The sequence below is a fragment of the Littorina saxatilis genome, linkage group LG8 (assembly GCF_037325665.1).
Source record: "Littorina saxatilis isolate snail1 linkage group LG8, US_GU_Lsax_2.0, whole genome shotgun sequence".
Lineage (NCBI taxonomy): Eukaryota > Metazoa > Mollusca > Gastropoda > Littorinimorpha > Littorinidae > Littorina > Littorina saxatilis.
The window spans coordinates 6,643,369-6,661,099 of record NC_090252.1 but is presented as its reverse complement, the minus strand read 5'-3'; the positions used below and the strand labels follow the sequence as shown (position 1 = coordinate 6,661,099).

The following is a 17,731-nucleotide window of genomic DNA, read 5'->3' as shown; positions in this document are numbered from 1 at the left end:
ATGTACAAATCCATTTGTCACACTCAGTAAGGTAACATATTGTACTACGTTGCAAGCCCCTGGAGCAATTTTTGATTAGTGCTTTTGTGAACAAGAAACAATTAACAAGTGGCTCTATCCCATCTCCCCCCCCCCCCCTTTCCCCGTCGCGATATAACCTTCGTGGTTGAAAACGACGTTAAACACCAAATAAAGAAAGAAAGAAAGCCTGTGGTGCTGTTTTGACATAGCCTGTGGTGCTGTTTTGACATAGCCTGTGATGCTGTTTTGACATAGCCTGTGGTGCTGTATTGACATAGCCTGTGTTGCTGTATTGACATAGCCTGTGGTGCTGTATTGACATAGCCTGTGGTGCTGTTTTGACATAGCCTGTGGTGCTGTATTGACATAGCCTGTGATGCTGTTTTGACATAGCCTGTGGTGCTGTATTGACATAGCCTGTGATGCTGTATTGACATAGCCTGTGGTGCTGTATTGACATTGCCTGTGATGCTGTTTTGACATGGCCTGTGGTGCTGTATTGACATAGCCTGTGGTGCTGTTTTGACATAGCCTGTGGTGCTGTTTTGACATAGCCTGTGGTGCTGTATTGACATAGCCTGTGGTGCTTTTTTGACATAGCCTGTGGTGCTGTTTTGACATAGCCTGTGGTGCTGTATTGACATAGCATGTGGTGCTGTATTGACATAGCCTGTGGTGCTGTATTGACATAGCCTGTGGTGCTGTATTGACATAGCCTGTGGTGCTGTTTTGACATAGCCTGTGATGCTGTTTTGACATAGCCTGTGGTACCTCTCGGGGTCGACCACCCTGGCTTGTCTCCGTCGCGATATAACCTTGAATGGTTGAAAACGACGTTAAACACCAAATAAAGGAAAGGAAAGGCTTGTCTCACGGTAACCATGAGGATGCGAACACGCTGCAATATTGTTCTATCATATTCTGGCTTGAGTGATACCGGCGTCACTCTCTTCCTGAGTCTCATCTTCCTTGGGGGGTATGGCTTGACTCTCCTCCTGGGCATCGACCTCCGTGGATAGCGTTCAAGAAGGCCGTGTTGATGTCATGGATGTTGGTGGGTTTTGGGGCATATCGAGCAATGTCTCTGGCCTGTAGGTCGGAATGGCTTCAGTGATACCGGCGTCTTGATAGATAGATAGATAATTTATTGCCAAGTGTACAATACATGAATGAACATAAAAAATACACGAGGAAAGCAGCTTGCTGTGTGATAAAAACAAAAATAAACAGTAGCATTCATACATCACTGGCGCATAGCATCATACATACATGGGTAGGACAATTTGGTATCACAGTAACTAATACATACACTATACAGACATGGTGAGAACTATGAAACTCTAAGAGCTATCGGAACCACAATAAAAGTACGCAGAATAAGATAGGATCCCCCCCCCCCCCCCACTATCAACTACTGTAAGAACTGAATATGTTCCATACTGATAAAATGTACCTCTAAAACAGCGCATAAAAATAAACTCTTCCAACACATCACAGTGGTTAAAGAACGACTAAAACTACTAAAACATACTAGATGTGTATTCCGGTAATATAACCAGCTGCTAAAACATAGTCTGGCTTCATCGCGTCACAATGGTGTCACCATACTAAAACCCACTCTTTTTATCACAGTATGTAATGTCAGCTACTAAAAGCATACTCCTAGAGCATCCTAAAACGTGTCACAATCTGTAGAGTTCATTTACCGGTTATTAAAAGCCAGGACAGCCTGGGGGTAGAAACTGTTTCTGAGTCTTGCCGTACGGCATCTGAGGGTTCTGAGCCTGCGCCCCGAGAGCAGAGGCTGGAAGAGATGACCAGCCGGGTGTGTGGGATCCTGCATGATGGACCTACATTTCCTCATCATGCGCAGGATGTGAAGGGAGTCTATAGAGGGGAGATCTCTGCCAATGATCCTGCTGGCAGCCCTAACGACCTTCTCCAGTTTTTCTTTCTCAAACTGGCAGGAGCTGCTGTACCAAACCGTGATAGAAAAGGTAAGGAGACTCAACAGCAGCCCTGTTGAACTGGGACATGATAGAGGAGGACACTTTGAACTTCCTCAGCTGTCTCAGGAAGTAGAGACGCTGATGGGCCTTCTTTACTGAAAGGTCAGTATGAACAGCCCAGCTAAGGTCATTGGAGATGGTCACCCCTAGAAATTTGAAGGAATCAACCTGCTCTACGTTCTCACCGCTGATGGTGAGTGGTAAGAGGGGAGTCTTTTTCTTCCTACGGTCAAAGACCATATCTCCTTGGTTTTGGTGACGTTAAGGTCAAGGTCATTAGCCACACACCAGCCCGACACTCTGTCTTGACAGGCATGAAAGTCTTGATCGTGGGTTTCTTGAAGGCATTCGGGACAATGGATTTGGGGTCAGTGACTTCGCAGGTGAGGCAACCAAAGCGCTTGACGCACGTGCTGCAGCGGCTGGCAACGCCGCACTGAGTACACAATCTAGTAGCCACAGATGTCACGCAGGTAACACATCCCAACACGTCGAATTTGCTATAGTCAATGTCTGTGTCTGCGTAAGCGTCCATCAGTTTTTCACTGAAGTACACCTTTGAGTAGCCATAGGCGGCTTTTATGTTGTCAGAGTAGCGCCTCTTTAAAACTGAGCTGAGAAGAGAAACCTTGTACGACATTTGGTACCTCCCGGGGTCGACCACCCTGTCTTGTCTCGGGGTAAATGATGCGGTTGACCTGGTCGATGGTGCTGTCATCTACTTTGCCTGAGGTGCTGTATTGACATAGCCTGTGGTGCTGTTTTGACCGCATAGCTTGTGGTGCTGTATTGACATATCCTGTGATGCTGTATTGACAGCCTGTGGTGCTGTTTTGACATAGCCTGTGGTGCTGTTTTGACATAGCCTGTGGTGCTGTTTTGACCGCATAGCTTGTGGTGCTGTATTGACATATCCTGTGTTGCTGTATTGACATAGCCTGTGGTGCTGTTTTGACATAGCCTGTGGTGCTGTTTTGACATAGCCTGTGGTGCTGTTTTGACATAGCCTGTGGTGCTGTTTTGACATAGCCTGTGGTGCTGTTTTGACATAGCCTGTGGTGCTGTTTTGACATAGCCTGTGATGCTGTTTTGACATAGCCTGTGATGCTGTTTTGACATAGCCTGTGATGCTGTATTGACATAGCCTGTGATGCTGTTTTGACATAGCCTGTGGTACCTCTCGGGGTCGACCACCCTGGCTTGTCTCAAGGTAACCATGAGGATGCGAACACGCTGCAATATTGTTCTATCATATTGTGGGCTTTTTATTTTTTTGCGGACTTTGAGAATGTCGGCAAACTCTTCCTTCACGGTAGAATACAACACACTGTCGGGCAACACAAAGTCCTCGCGCCTTGTAAGGTTTTGCCTGAGTTTATCGCGATAGTGGCCCAGAAAAGGTGTAGAGTCACTCGAGTAGGTGGGTGTAGATATTCGTTTCCTCGGGGTAAATGATGCAGTTGACCTGGAGGACGATGTTGATTCCGGAGAAAGCGCATAGTCGCCTTCTACAGAAGAAGCGGTTCAATATGTTTGTTTGGCTCCTCTGCGGATGGGTACTGATGGTGGTGTGGGTACCCAGGTCAGATCGTTGGGGTCGTCGCCGCAGTCTTCTTCTTCAGCCTCGAGAGCCGAACTAGACTCGCTGCGATAGTGGTGTCCCAGAACATCGTCAGAACACGGCGTAGAAGATGCCATCAAGTAGGTGGGTGTACATGGTAGCCAGTTGTTTCGGCCCCAATTTACCAGGACGTTTCGGCCCAATGGTCATTTCGGCCCTAGGACGTTTTGGCCCTCATTTACAAATTTTGTTTTTTCTTACAAACTCATTTACAAATTGTGTTTTTTTTCTTACAAAATTTGTTCCCATTCGCATTCGCGATTTTGCTGTTGTGATTGGAAGACAACCCATACCGGCCGGGTGAACTCGTTGAACCCCATGCAGTTTCCTGTTCCGGCGTCTCCGGTCTGCCATATTTGAAGTGATGAGCCACGGCACTCTTGTTGCATCAGTATCGGCCAACATACATGTCGCACAATGCCATCATTGGGTAAATATTGTTCAGTTTGTTTCCATTATTAATTTTCTGTTAAGGAATAAGTACATTATTGTTATGTACGTTTTTTTTTGCTTTAGTTTGATCATGTTATGTTTCTGTGTTCGCCATGATGTGCACACTTTTTGAAAATTTCATTTCACGGTTTAATTAGGGTTCAGTGTGTCAGATTCCAAGTAAGAGTGGTATTTTGTACATGTAAATGGTGGTGATGTATTGAAAGTTTTGCACATTCTCAATGCTTCTCAATCATGACTGTTCTCAACCAGCACTGAGGCCAACTGTATTTGCCTCATGCCTTGACAAATCATGGTTGATAAACATTGAGACACCCCCCGCGGGTTAGGGGGAGTCCCATATTGGTTGGGACGAGAAAGAATTTACCCGATGCTACCCAGCATGTCGTAAGAGGCGACTAACGGTTCTGTTTCTCCTTTTACCCTTGTTAATTGTTTCTTGTATAGAATATAGTCAATGTTTGTAAAGATTTTAGTCAAGCAGTATGTAAGAAATGTTAAGTCCTTTGTACTGGAAACTTGCATTCTCCCAGTAAGGTCATATATTGTACTACGTTGCAAGCCCCTGGAGCAATTTTTTGATTAGTGCTTTTGTGAACAAGAAACAATTAACAAGTGGCTCTATCCCATCTCCCCCCTTTCCCCTATCCCATCTCCCCCCTTTCCACGTCGCGATATAACCTTGAATGGTTGAAAACGACGTTAAACACCAAATAAAGAAACATTGAGACAATTTCATTGAGGAACAGAATTTCCTCCACTCAACCACTCAACATTATTATTATTCCCCAGTGAAATCAACAGACTGTTTGTTGTGTGTGAATCGCCATATATGTATTTTGTGTATGATTTGAATATAGGTGCAAGGGCAAAGGGAGTTAATTTGTTTACGTCTTTGTACCTATCTTGAGTGCTGTGTGTGTGTAGTGTGAGTGAATTAGTAAACAGAGATAGAACATGCACTTTTGATAGAATATTTATTTACACACAGACACTTCTCAATATTTATAACTTCAACACATTTCAGCAAAACCCCCTCGTAACATTTGTTTCACGGTTTAATTACAGTTCAGTGTCAGATTCCAAGTAAGAGTGGTATTTTGTACATGTTTGCCTTTCATTTAAAATGTTTGGAAACCTTACATAGTCTATGATATACGCGCTACTAACTCACTACTCCTGTTGCATGAGGGTTCTAGCACAAGAGGTCATGACTTTAAAATTAAACAAAAAAACTTAAAATTTAACCCAACATTGTGACAGCTGGAACACTAATTCAAAAACTTACTGGACAAGCACTGGAGACAATTTATGTTCTACAAATTTAACACAATTGAGATCGTCCTAGGACGTAGGCAGCGCACAAATACAAACGATGTCACTAGTTGAAATACATAGCAGGCAAAAGGCTGAAAAGCCTCTCAGGTCGCTTATGTTATGTTAAATAAATGTCTAGCATCTGCTGAAGAGACATTAAACCCCAAAAACCAACTAAATAAATGTCATTCTGCGATATAACCTTCGTGGTTGAAAACGACGTTAAACACCAAATAAAGCAAAGAACTTTCCTTTAAGTCCTTTGTACTGGAAACTTGCATTCTCCCAGTAAGGTCATATATTGTACTACGTTGCAAGCCCCTGGAGCAAATTTTTGATTAGTGTTTTTGTGAACAAGAAACAATTGACAAGTGGCTCTATCCCATCTCCCCCCTTTCCCCGTCGCGATATAACCTTCGTGGTTGAAAACGACGTTAAACACCAAATAAAGAAAGAAAGAAAGTTCTTTGCTTGTCTTCGGTTTCAGAAAGGCTGGTGGTCAGCGACTTTGACCAGCAGTTCGTCAGTGCTGATTTCCCCGTCCTCCCAGGCCGACCACACCTTGAAGAGTCTGTCTTGCCGAAATGCTGTCCTTGCCCTCGAACACAGGGCGTGTGAGCGAACCAGTTGTGTCTTCAAGACCACCACCTGGAAATGTAAACAAAAACATTAATATAATTGTATTTGTTATCAGGCTAACCATTTATACATCGTAATGAGTACCCAATTGTGTCCCCCCCTCCACTCGCCCTCCCCTTTAAATGGTTATGTTATGTTCTCCAGTGCTTTGTAGATAAAGGTATATATGAACATACTGTAAATATACCTGTGCTTCATAGGCTTGAGCATCGATCAAGGCATACATGGATCTGTTGGTGCCAAATCTGGTGTTAATCCCGTTGTGGTAGCCCTCAACGTCGTTGTTTGATCTGATGATCAGGCCGAAGGAGCACCAGGAGGCTATCAGGACTTGTAAACTTGAAAAGGGTTAACATTCGGGGCGTAAATGACATTGAATATATTCATGATTTTTAGACATGGTGTTTTAAAAAAGGAAATGCACTCGAGGCAAAAATAAATGGTCTGTTTCTGTTTACATTGTGCATAATAAGAACCTGTAATATTTTAAAATGTACCATTGTTCCTCGACATAGCTCCCGTCTTCCGGATGACAGTTCTGTATTTTCTGCAGAGTTGAAAGCTTTACAGCTAGCTCTGAAACAGGTATATCAGTCAAAAAAGAAAGACTTCCTGATTCTGTCGGATTCCCTATCGGCTCTTACCGCCGTGAAGAGAATTCAGCTAGATCACCCACTGTTGGTCGAAATCCAAGAGCTACATGCATCTCTGATTGAAGAAGGCAAAAGGATTGTGTTTGCATGGGTGCCATCCCATGTTGGAATTAGAGGCAACTCTGCAGCTGATCAAGCTGCTAAAGAAGCCAGAGAAAGACTCATCACTGACAAACACACAAAGCATTCAGATTTCAGAACTCGCACCAACATGTACATAAAGTACCTATGGCAGAGTGAATGGGACGAATGTGAAGAAAATAAACTTCATAAGATCGTTCCCCAGCTGTCGGACAGCCTACCCCAATGTCGCCTCAACAGGAAAGAAGAGACAGTTCTCTGTCGCTTACACATTGGGCACAGTCACATTACACATTCGTATCTGCTGAAAGGTGAAGATCCACCATACTGTTTTGGATGTGACGAACCATGGACATTAGAACATGTTCTCACAAAATGTGTAGACGTTCAAGAATTTCGAGACAAACACTACAATGCGGAAACACTGAAGGTTTTATTCCGGGATGTTCCCCCGGACAAGATTTTTAACTTTTTAAAAGAGATCAAGATTTTTTACAAGATTTAAAGTACCAGAAGTGAAAATTATTAATTTTTAGAACCTTCTTTTACAGTGATAGATTTGAATGTAAATAGTCTGAAACGTAGAACTTGCCATATGAAGGGAAAAGAAAATAACTGCATCGGTCTCGAATAGCAGCTAGCATCTGCTGAAGAGACATTAAACCCCAAAAACCAACCAACCTCGACATAGCAGAAAACTTGATTCATTTGAGCCCCGGTGCTTCTCAACTTCAGCTTCATCCAGCATTTTTTTTTTATCTCTGACCTGGGAAGCAGTGGAAGGGCCAGTAACCTTTTGAGGATCTCATGAGTTGACCCATGTTGCAAGAACTCTCCTTGCAGTCCCACAGCTTTAATTTGTGAGTGAAACTCATTGTTGGGGTGTATAAGAGAAGTGTGTTGCCTGCCCCGTGGGGTAAGTTGTCCAACACAAATTGGGGTGACAAAATGGATGTGTGTGAATTTATGGAACCGGCTGTCAGCGCAAAATGTAAAACGTGTCTTTATGATTGATAAATGCAGTGCCAAAAAATGTTTTGTCACTTTGTCAGAATTTGACTAACAGGGTTGACTGCACGTTTCATTTTGTATATTGTTGTTCAATGTGGTTCAATCCTTTAATGTGAATAAAATCATTGCTTTGCGGTTGTTTTTATTTAAATAACCTTTCTCTTGTCTTGCCATCTTTCATTGTTTTTTAATATGTGGTTCAATCTTTTTTGGTGAATAAAAACTTCAAACTGTTAACAACTGTTCCCTGACCGGCACGGTTGGCCTAGTGGTAAGGCGTCCGCCCCGTGATCGGGAGGTCGTGGGTTCGAACCCCGGCCGGGTCATACCTAAGACTTTAAAATTGGCAATCTAGTGGCTGCTCCGCCTGGCGTCTGGCATTATGGGGTTAGTGCTAGGACTGGTTGGTCCAGTGTCAGAATAATGTGACTGGGTGAGACATGAAGCCTGTGCTGCGACTTCTGTCTTGTGTGTGGCGCACGTTAAATGTCAAAGCAGCACCGCCCTGATATAGCCCTTCGTGGTCGGCTGGGCGTTAAACAAACAAACAACTGTTCCGTTAATAAATTGGCTGTATGGAATCTGTTTTCTATGTATTAAAATACCATATAAAATTGTTTTACATATTCTCGCACACTACATATTCAAACAGCTACAGAGGAAAAATTATCGCTTACCGGTCTTACAAAGACGATGTTGCCACACATCACAGGTGTCACACTGAAGTGCATGTTGTCGACCTTTCACAGGGTGAGAACAATAGCTACACAAATCCATTGTCTGTGTTGGACAACTGACCCCACTGGGCAGGCAACACTCTTCTCTTATACACCCCAACAATGAGTTTCACTCACAATTAACTATAATAATAATAATAATAATGGGCATTTGCTATAGCGCATAATCATATATATGCTCAATGCGCTTTACAATAGTCTTCTTAGTTAGATTAGCCAGACTCGCCTCCTTCAAAGGCTCAAAAACCGGCGAACGCAAAAACTCCAGCACAAGCAACAAGTCCCAGGCTGGAACAGATGTTCTCCGCGAAGCAGAACTGAGAGCAGAACCCTTAATCACGCTCGCAATTACCCCGTCCAAGGTAATGGAGCGTCCCAGCTGCTTGAGAGTAGTAGAAATAGCCGAACGACGTACCCGGAGGGTAGACGCCGTCCGACCTTGGGAAGAAAGCCACGCTAAATGGTTTGCTACCTCCATAGTCCGCGGTGACAGAGGATTAACCCCATTAAGACGGCACACTGAGCCCAAGCAGCCCAATGAGACGAATACACAGATGAAGTTGACTTCCTATGTGCCTTCTGAACCAACGTCAAAAGCTTAACACACTCCAAGCACGCAAGACCAAGCAAACAGGGTAAAGACAAAAGTCATACAAGCAAAATTAATACCGAACTCCATGCAAACAATACTCAAAACTCAAAAACATGACAAGGCAACGGAATGAGAAAAAGCCATATATATACATACACATTCAACAACATGGACACACGTGAAAACAGCGTTCAAGCAGCAGCTTATGATAGTCACCGAGATGCAGTCCGGGGGGGGGGGGGGGGGTGTGGTATGTGTATGCAAGTGAAAAAAGATGCGTTTTCAGGCCTGTGCGGAAAGAGCCAGAGGAGGCAGAGTGACGAAGAGTGACAGGGAGAGAGTTCCAGACGAGAGGAGCAGAAACAGAAAAAGAGCGCTCACCAAAAGATTTAGTGTTGACTCTCGGAGTGGAAAGGATAGAGGTGTCTGCCGAGGAGCGGAGTGTCCTGCCCGGTGTGTATGTCTGAGTCAAGTCTGTGAGGTATGCGGGTCCTGTCTGTGAGTGCACCATAGGATAGGCATGCGATTTTATACTTGATGCGTGACTCTATTGGAAGCCAGTGCAGTGCTTGGAGATGAGGGGAAATGTGTTCGGACTTGCGGACTCTGAGGACCAGCCGTGCAGCATTGTTCTGCAATTTCTGTAACCTGTTTAGGAGGTACTGGGGGCAGCCATACGTTACAATAGTCCAGTCTGGAAAGAATGAATGCAGAGACTAGAGTCTGTGCGTGCATAGTTAGGTGGGAGTCTTGTGTGACATGTATTCATTCACACGATACCCATTCACACAGCCAGACAAGGACACTGTCAATTTGTTGGAATGTCTTTAATAATACAATAATTTTTAACGCGCACATATCTTGCCACAAGGCGACTCTGGTAATCTGGATTGAATATGAGCTGTACACGCATCAAGGGCGCTATATTACTATATAAAGATTATATTTATAATATGATATTTGAGGTAAAAAAACGGGGCCGAAACGTCTTAGGGCCGAAACATCCTGAAATGGGCCGAAACGTCTTAGGCCCGAACCGTCTTAGGGCCGAAACGTCCGGCATTCACCGAGACATACCCAGTGCCAGGGACTCCAAACCCGATGTCAAATGTTTTACGTTTTCATGTCGCGATTAGATCTAAAACAAGAAGAGCAAACGCTCGATCGAGTCACTTTCGCAGTTCTGAATATTATATGAGGCATCAGATGGACAGGAAGAAATTGCTATTCACAACACAATACAGATGTAAATAATTTGATGTAAAGAATAATCCTATAAAGTTTGAATCAAATCCGATGAATAGTTTCAGAGATATGATATTTCAATTTTTTTCCTTCAAGACATACCTGTGACCTTGAAAAAGGTCAAAGGTCACCAAAGCAGACGTCAAAGTGTAGAGGTCACTGGGAGTCACGTTCACATAAAATTTGAGCCCGGTCACTTTTATAGTTTCCGAGAAAAGCCCAACGTTAAGTTGTGTGTTGCCGAACAGAAAAGGCTAGTTATCTCCCTTGTTTTTCTGATAACGTTCGTAAAAGGCTACAGATGTAAATACTTTGATGTAAAGAATAATCCTACAAAGTTTCAATCACATCCGATGAACTTTGTCAAAGATATAAAATGTCTAATTTTTCCTTTGACGCTGACCTGTGACCTTGAAAAAGGTCAAAGGTCAACGAAACCATCGTTAAAGTGTAGAGGTCATTGGAGGTCACGACTAAACAAAATATGAGCCGGATCGCTTTGATAGTTTCCGAGAAAAGTCCAACGTTAAGGTGGTGTCTACGGACGGACGGCCGGCCGGACGGCCGGCCGGACGGCCGGCCGGACAGACTAACACTGACCGATTACATAGAGTCACTTTTTCTCAAGTGACTCAAAAAATCAGCGTGATAATATAAGATGTTTGGTGTCTTGTTGACAGACCAGCTTTTTTGTTGGTCCAAGGGGACCATATCGTCTTTTGTTTCATCTTTATCGACCAAGGCCGAAGGCCGCGGTTGATAAATATGAGACAAAAGGCGATACATATCAAATCAGTGGAGCCGAGTTTCCTTCTTTAGCCCATGCATTAGGATTCAGCAAGCTGTATATATACAAGATGTCAACAACCACCACTGATATAGCAGTATCCCTTCCTTATTAGCCCTCAAGCAATCCATTTAGGGAAAGCTGATGACAAGCCCTCTGCTGCCTTTCCGAGCTCTAAAACATCGCAGAACACAACCCTTGGCAGGAGTGTTTATGTTATCGCTCGGCCAGGAAAGAACAAATTTGCAAGCAAGACAAGGAAGAGAAATGAATTTCTGGCTGAAAATGTGCACAGTTAAGAAGTCACACACTGAGTCAGTTTAGTAGAAAGAGACATAGTCAGTACTATCAGGGCTGCTTAATAATAATACACACATTTTAAATCATCAGAATACACTCTCTGCAATCTTCTATACTGATTGCACAAAGAAACATTCAATGCGGAAGAAATCAGTTAAATACTGCTGTTTCCTACATGTCGAACCGGTACATAAGAATCACATTACACCGCCAACCGAAAGACCAAACTTGTCAAAGTTTTGTAAGTGAACACTACATCTTACAAGCAACAAAATATGCATGTTAGTGCATTTACACCTCCAGCATACATACAGATTAAACTTATTACGCTTAAACCAATAGTTATGCTGTTTTCAAGAAAAACAAGTCGCGTAAGGCGAAAATACAATATTTAGTCAAGTAGCTGTCGAACTCACAGAATGAAACGCAATGCCATTTTACTCGTAGCATCGTCAGGCCACCGCTCATGGCAAAGGCAGTGAAATTGACTAGAAGAGCGGGGTAGTAGTTGCGCTAAGAAGGATAGCACGCTTTTCTGTACCTCTCTTTGTTTTAACTTTCTGAGCGTGTTTTTAATCCAAACATATCATATCTATATGTTTTTGGAATCAGGAACCGACAAGGAATAAGATGAAAGTGTTTTTAAATTGATTTGGACAATTTAATTTTGATAATAATTTTTATATATTTAATTTTCAGAGCTTGTTTTTAATCCGAATATAACATATTTATATGTTTTTGGAATCAGCAAATGATGGAGAATAAGATAAACGTAAATTTGGATCGTTTTATAAATTTTTATTTTTTTTTACAATTTTCAGATTTTTAATGACCAAAGTCATTAATTAATTTTTAAGCCACCAAGCTGAAATGCAATACCGAACCCCGGGCTTTGTCGAAGATTACTTGACCAAAATTTCAACCAATTTGGTTGAAAAATGAGGGCGTGACAGTGCCGCCTCAACTTTCACGAAAAGCCGGATATGACGTCATCAAAGACATTTATCAAAAAAATGAAAAAAACGTTCGGGGATTTCATACCCAGGAACTCTCATGTCAAATTTCATAAAGATCGGTCCAGTAGTTTAGTCTGAATCGCTCTACACACACACACACACACACACACACACACACACACACACACACACACACACACACACACATACACCACGACCCTCGTTTCGATTCCCCCTCGATGTTAAAATATTTAGTCAAAACTTGACTAAATATAAAAAGTGAGTGTGGTTTAAGCTTTTTGAATATTCCGCGCAAATTTCGATGCTCCGCCTTGCAAGGTCACGGCGGCCGCTAGCTGCTGAAATCTGTGGCACCATGCATCGGCGGTAAAGGCGCCTTCCTGTAACATTTACGTGGTTTTAAGTGTGTTTAACATTTCTCAGTTCCTGGAGCCCTTGCAATGATTATAATGATGACAAGAAGCAGAAGTTTCAAAGTAGTGTTACAAAATGTGGTTGTCTTGAAACAATTAACACAGGGTTTTTTCCATGTTGAGTGCAGCTGAGAATAGTTCTGTGTGAACTCAGTTATGCTGGTCCGCAGTAACCGAGCCGCTACTGTCGGAACTCGCGATAAAAGATAGGCCTAACCACAAAAAACACAATCGGCACTTTCTTGAAAAATCTTCCTTAATCTATTGGTATATATATGATATTACACTGACTAACCTTTTCATCTAAACCCTAGTTCTTCTTTACGAATGAATGTATTTTCTACTTTTGACGAGAAAAAAATAAAATGTATTCAGCTAGAGCCTATGCTTTCTTACTGCTGCTTCGATATTTATCAACAGAGACAAAAGGTTCCTTTGGATATGCTTTCAAATAGAGATATTATATTCAGCAAGTATTTGTGTTGTTGAGTCAGTAGTGCATGATAACAGAGATATAATATACCCTACATTGATCATCTATCTACATAATTATGTCTGATCACTGATAAGTTGGAACTCCATTTTGACAAATATAACACAGATGCATATATTTTCGGGAAAGTGGGTGAAACACTGTACACTTTTCTTGGCAGTGCGGCGGATCTATCCAATTAATTAAATTCTAATCTTTAATTCCCCCCCCCCCCCCCCTCCGGGCCTCTCTCCGGCTGCTGTTTCTAAAATCATCTTCTTTTATTTTGTTAATCTGTTTGGGGGGCTGGGGAGGGGGGGGGGGGGAGATTGTGTGCTTTACAGAGCTCTGTTAAACAGATTGCTATTTAACCTGTGTTACGGCCACTTCAGTGAATGCAACTCGGTTCATCCATACTGTGGCATACATAATCCCGTTTATTTAAGACGGAAGCACGTGACCATCCTGGCAATACTCTCTAGATAGATAAAAGAAAGTGTTAGCAGATTATATTTCACAGTTTTGGTTTTAATCAATAAGTGCTTGAAGCGATTTTAAATTAGCATAATGATTGACCTTGCTAAAATGTGCAACTGAGATACTTTATGGAAGTTTTTAATACAACATTTTGATGCAGTCATGGCAACGCGTATGCTTCAAAATGTCGTCTGCAAAACCCCCACATACATAGCAAAAAAGCTCTGGTCTTCGCTTTGCAGACTTCTCCAAGAGTTTTTACTGAGACTCGGTTCCGAGATTCTGAATTATAAACAGTGGCCACCAGAGATAAACAACGCCAACTCGCCTGCAGGCTAGCGGCGAAAGACAAACCGTTTAACGCTTGACGAGCAGGGGCTAGTGTTTTGTCAGCACACGCTAAACAAAACAAGGCAGCTATAACACAGGACTGTGAGCTCTAATACTGAATTCGCCTCCACTGTTTTGATATGTGCTCCCCGAGGACCAACAACAAAGTGCTGGTCTGACAACAAGCTACCAAACATCGTTTTTGTCATCATTTTGGTTGTGCAACAAAATGCACAATAACCCACAGGGAGACGAATTTTTAGAATCCAACTCCGGGCCACAAAGCATCGTCACAGTAGCACGAGATAACACGTCAAACGTGTATGTGACGTCAAACGTAGCTTGTTGACGCTTTTCTTCCAGTCTGAAAATGTACAGAGCTGCGATCATACCTGTGAATTCAGTAAGTGTTGAGCATATTTCTTTTCTTTTAGTGAGCATATTTCTTTTCTTTTAAGTGTTTATGACTTTTCGTTGTGGATTTTGCGATTACAGAGATAAGTTGCAAATTGACCATGAGTCGCCACGGTAATTATCAACATTGATTGGGTCTTTGAGAGTGAATGCTTACAATCGTTGTCCTCGGAAACACAAATCCAAAGCCACGATGGTTCCACACATCAAACAATCAGCCTGATTGGCTTTTACTTTGACAATCCACGTTTCACATGAAAGCTCAAACCCATTCACCACCGAGTTATTGCATGGGGAACATGAGATTTATTTACCAGGTGTTTGTGAATGAAAACTCGTGAAAATGATACCATTTATCCTACATACGTGAGAGAGACACCCGTGAGATAATAATCGTTCAAATCACACGTGTGTATATCATGTAAATGAGGTCATGTCAAGCAAGTCTGGCAGGGACCTGTTTTTCCACTGCTTATGATGCCAAAGTCACCGAGACAAACGTCATTATAGAAAAAAAATTGCGCTCGCTAATTACCCTCGATGAATTTTTAGAACTAACACGTCACGCCACACTTTCAGAGTGCCGTTTCTTTGCTTTGACGTAATAGATTGCACGAGGCTTTAGAAGAGATCGAGGTTCCAAAACAAGCGTTTTCAGTAAAATACACGTAAGTACAGTATGTAGGATAAACAGAATACTAAATGGCTCGCTGTGTTGTACCAGATTTACACTTGTTGCTTTTTCAAATAGTGAACAGCTTACTTTCGATCGCAGTTCAATATTTAAAAAATCAACTCGTGTAAATCTTGTACGACACAGCGAGCCATTTAGTATTCTCTGTTTCTTATGCTAAAGTAAACAAACGGTTTGATCGGGTTCATTAGAAATACTTATTGCTAGTATTAACTTCGAATTCATCACTGGGAGCAACAAAGAGAAATACCCAGTAGCTTCGAAAACGATGTTGATCGCTCGCATTCACTGATTCAGTGTTTACGTTTTGGCCGCTGCTAACGGCACGATATCGTTTGGCTAGCAAATATATGCTAGCGGCACGATATCGTTTGGTTAGGCTGCTAACGGCACGATATCGTTTGGCTAGCAAATATATGCTAGCGGCACGATATCGTTTCGCTTGGTCTTCAACCAGCAAATATGCTAACGACACGAATCACGAAAACACTTTGAACTTGTATCCTACGATCGATAACCAGGCAAGAGTGTAGTGTACGTCATACATCCTCAGCGGTCACGTCACTTTAGTAATGTATGACGTACTTCACATGGTGTCTTGGTGAATCCCGCGATATGTGTATGTTTGATTTTTATATCTCTTATATATGTATATATTTTATTTATCTATTATTTTGTGTGTGTGTGGATTTGTAAAGCTGGATGAGACCGTAGCCTTAAAACTCTGGTTTATCCTGCTATAAAAATAACAGTATTATTATTATTATACCCCCAGTAAAAAGTGGGATCCAACTCGTACAGCACTGACGGCGGAGCAGGGGGGACCATAGCCCCCAAACAAATGTATTGGGGGGTGTGTATTTTATTGTTTAGAGGTCAATTATTGTTTTTGCTGGTGTTATTGATCCGCAGATCTTACACACACACACACACACACACACACACACACACACACACACACACACACACACACACACACACACACACACACAAATAAACAGGTTAAAAGAAGTATAAAAGGAATTAAGATTTAATCTGAAGATCCGAACAATATAAACAGGTTAAAAGAAGTACAAAATGAATTAAGATTTAATCTGAAGATCCGAACAATATAAACAGGTTACCAGAAGTATAAAATGAATTAAGATTTAATCTGAAGATCCCAACAATAATAGTAAAGTCGAAATCACAGAATTAGCAACATCAAAGTCTTGATCACAATGTGTAGAGCCGAACAATAATACTATGACGCAAGATGTTTAAATTGATGTGTCCATGTTGCAACAATGTGCAAGCTGCCCCTTTAAGAGTAAACATATAATTTGGAAATAACAAATAAACAGGTTAAAAGAAGTATAAAAGGAATTAAGATTTAATCTGAAGATCCGAACAATATAAACAGGTTAAAAGAAGTATAAAATGAATTAAGATTTAATCTGAAGATCCGAACAATATAAACAGGTGAAAAGAAGTATAAAATGAATTAAGATTTAATCTGAAGAGCCGAACAATAATAGTAAAGTCGAAATCACAGAATTAGCAACATCAAAGTGTTGATCACAATGTGTAGAGCCAAACAATAATACTATGACGCAAGATGTTTAAATTGATGTGTCCATGTTGCAACAATGTGCAAGCTGCCCCTTTAAGAGTAAACATATAATTTGGAAATAACAAATAAACAGGTTAAAAGAAGTATAAAAGGAATTAAGATTTAATCTGAAGATCCGAACAATATAAACAGGTTAAAAGAAGTATAAAATGAATTAAGATTTAATCTGACGCAAGATGTTTCAATGAACATTAACACTTGCAGCACTTCAGTGTACTTTGTAATTGATGCATCAAGAAACAAGAAATCTAGGAACCCTGTTAACAAATCATGTTTATAAATCAAATTGAAGTATGGCATGTGAAACAAATTTGAGGATGGCTGGTGGCATGTATGCATGCTTCATGGTACCAAGTGTTGCATTTTCTCAAACATTCATTCCACTGCACAATCGGATTTCTATCTACACGCACAAACACTCACAAACACTCACACACACCATCGCACATACACACACTCACTAAAACACACACACACCAATATTAACAACGAAAGAGAAAGAGAGAGAGTCTGAGAGAGAGAGAGAGAGAGAGAGAGAGAGAGAGAGAGAGAGAGAGAGAGAGAGAGACGGACGTACATACACCCACATCCATGACACACACACACACACATGTCAAGGAGGCAGAGAAACTCAATGTGAGGAGAGGGAGGGGTGCAGGAGGTGGGAGAGAGAGAGAGAGCCGCGCTGGGATCGGAACATTTTTCTCATAAACCGGAAGTGACGGAAATAAATGCTCAACTCAACAACAACAAAAAATGCCTATGCCTATGCCAATGAAAATGTTGATTGTGAGAACAACAACAATGAGAACAAGAAAGGATCCGATATCGTTTCGCTAGCATCCAAGCTCTCACAGTTGCTTCGCGTACGATATC

At 41.8% G+C, this 17,731-nt stretch overlaps 1 long non-coding RNA gene across 1 annotated transcript in view; it reads right to left on the bottom strand.

The window, feature by feature from the left end:
* LOC138972661 (uncharacterized) overlaps positions 1-17,731 on the bottom strand; it is a 392,401-nt gene that overhangs the window by 182,578 nt on the left and 192,092 nt on the right. The gene's annotated exons all lie outside the window — the stretch shown is intronic.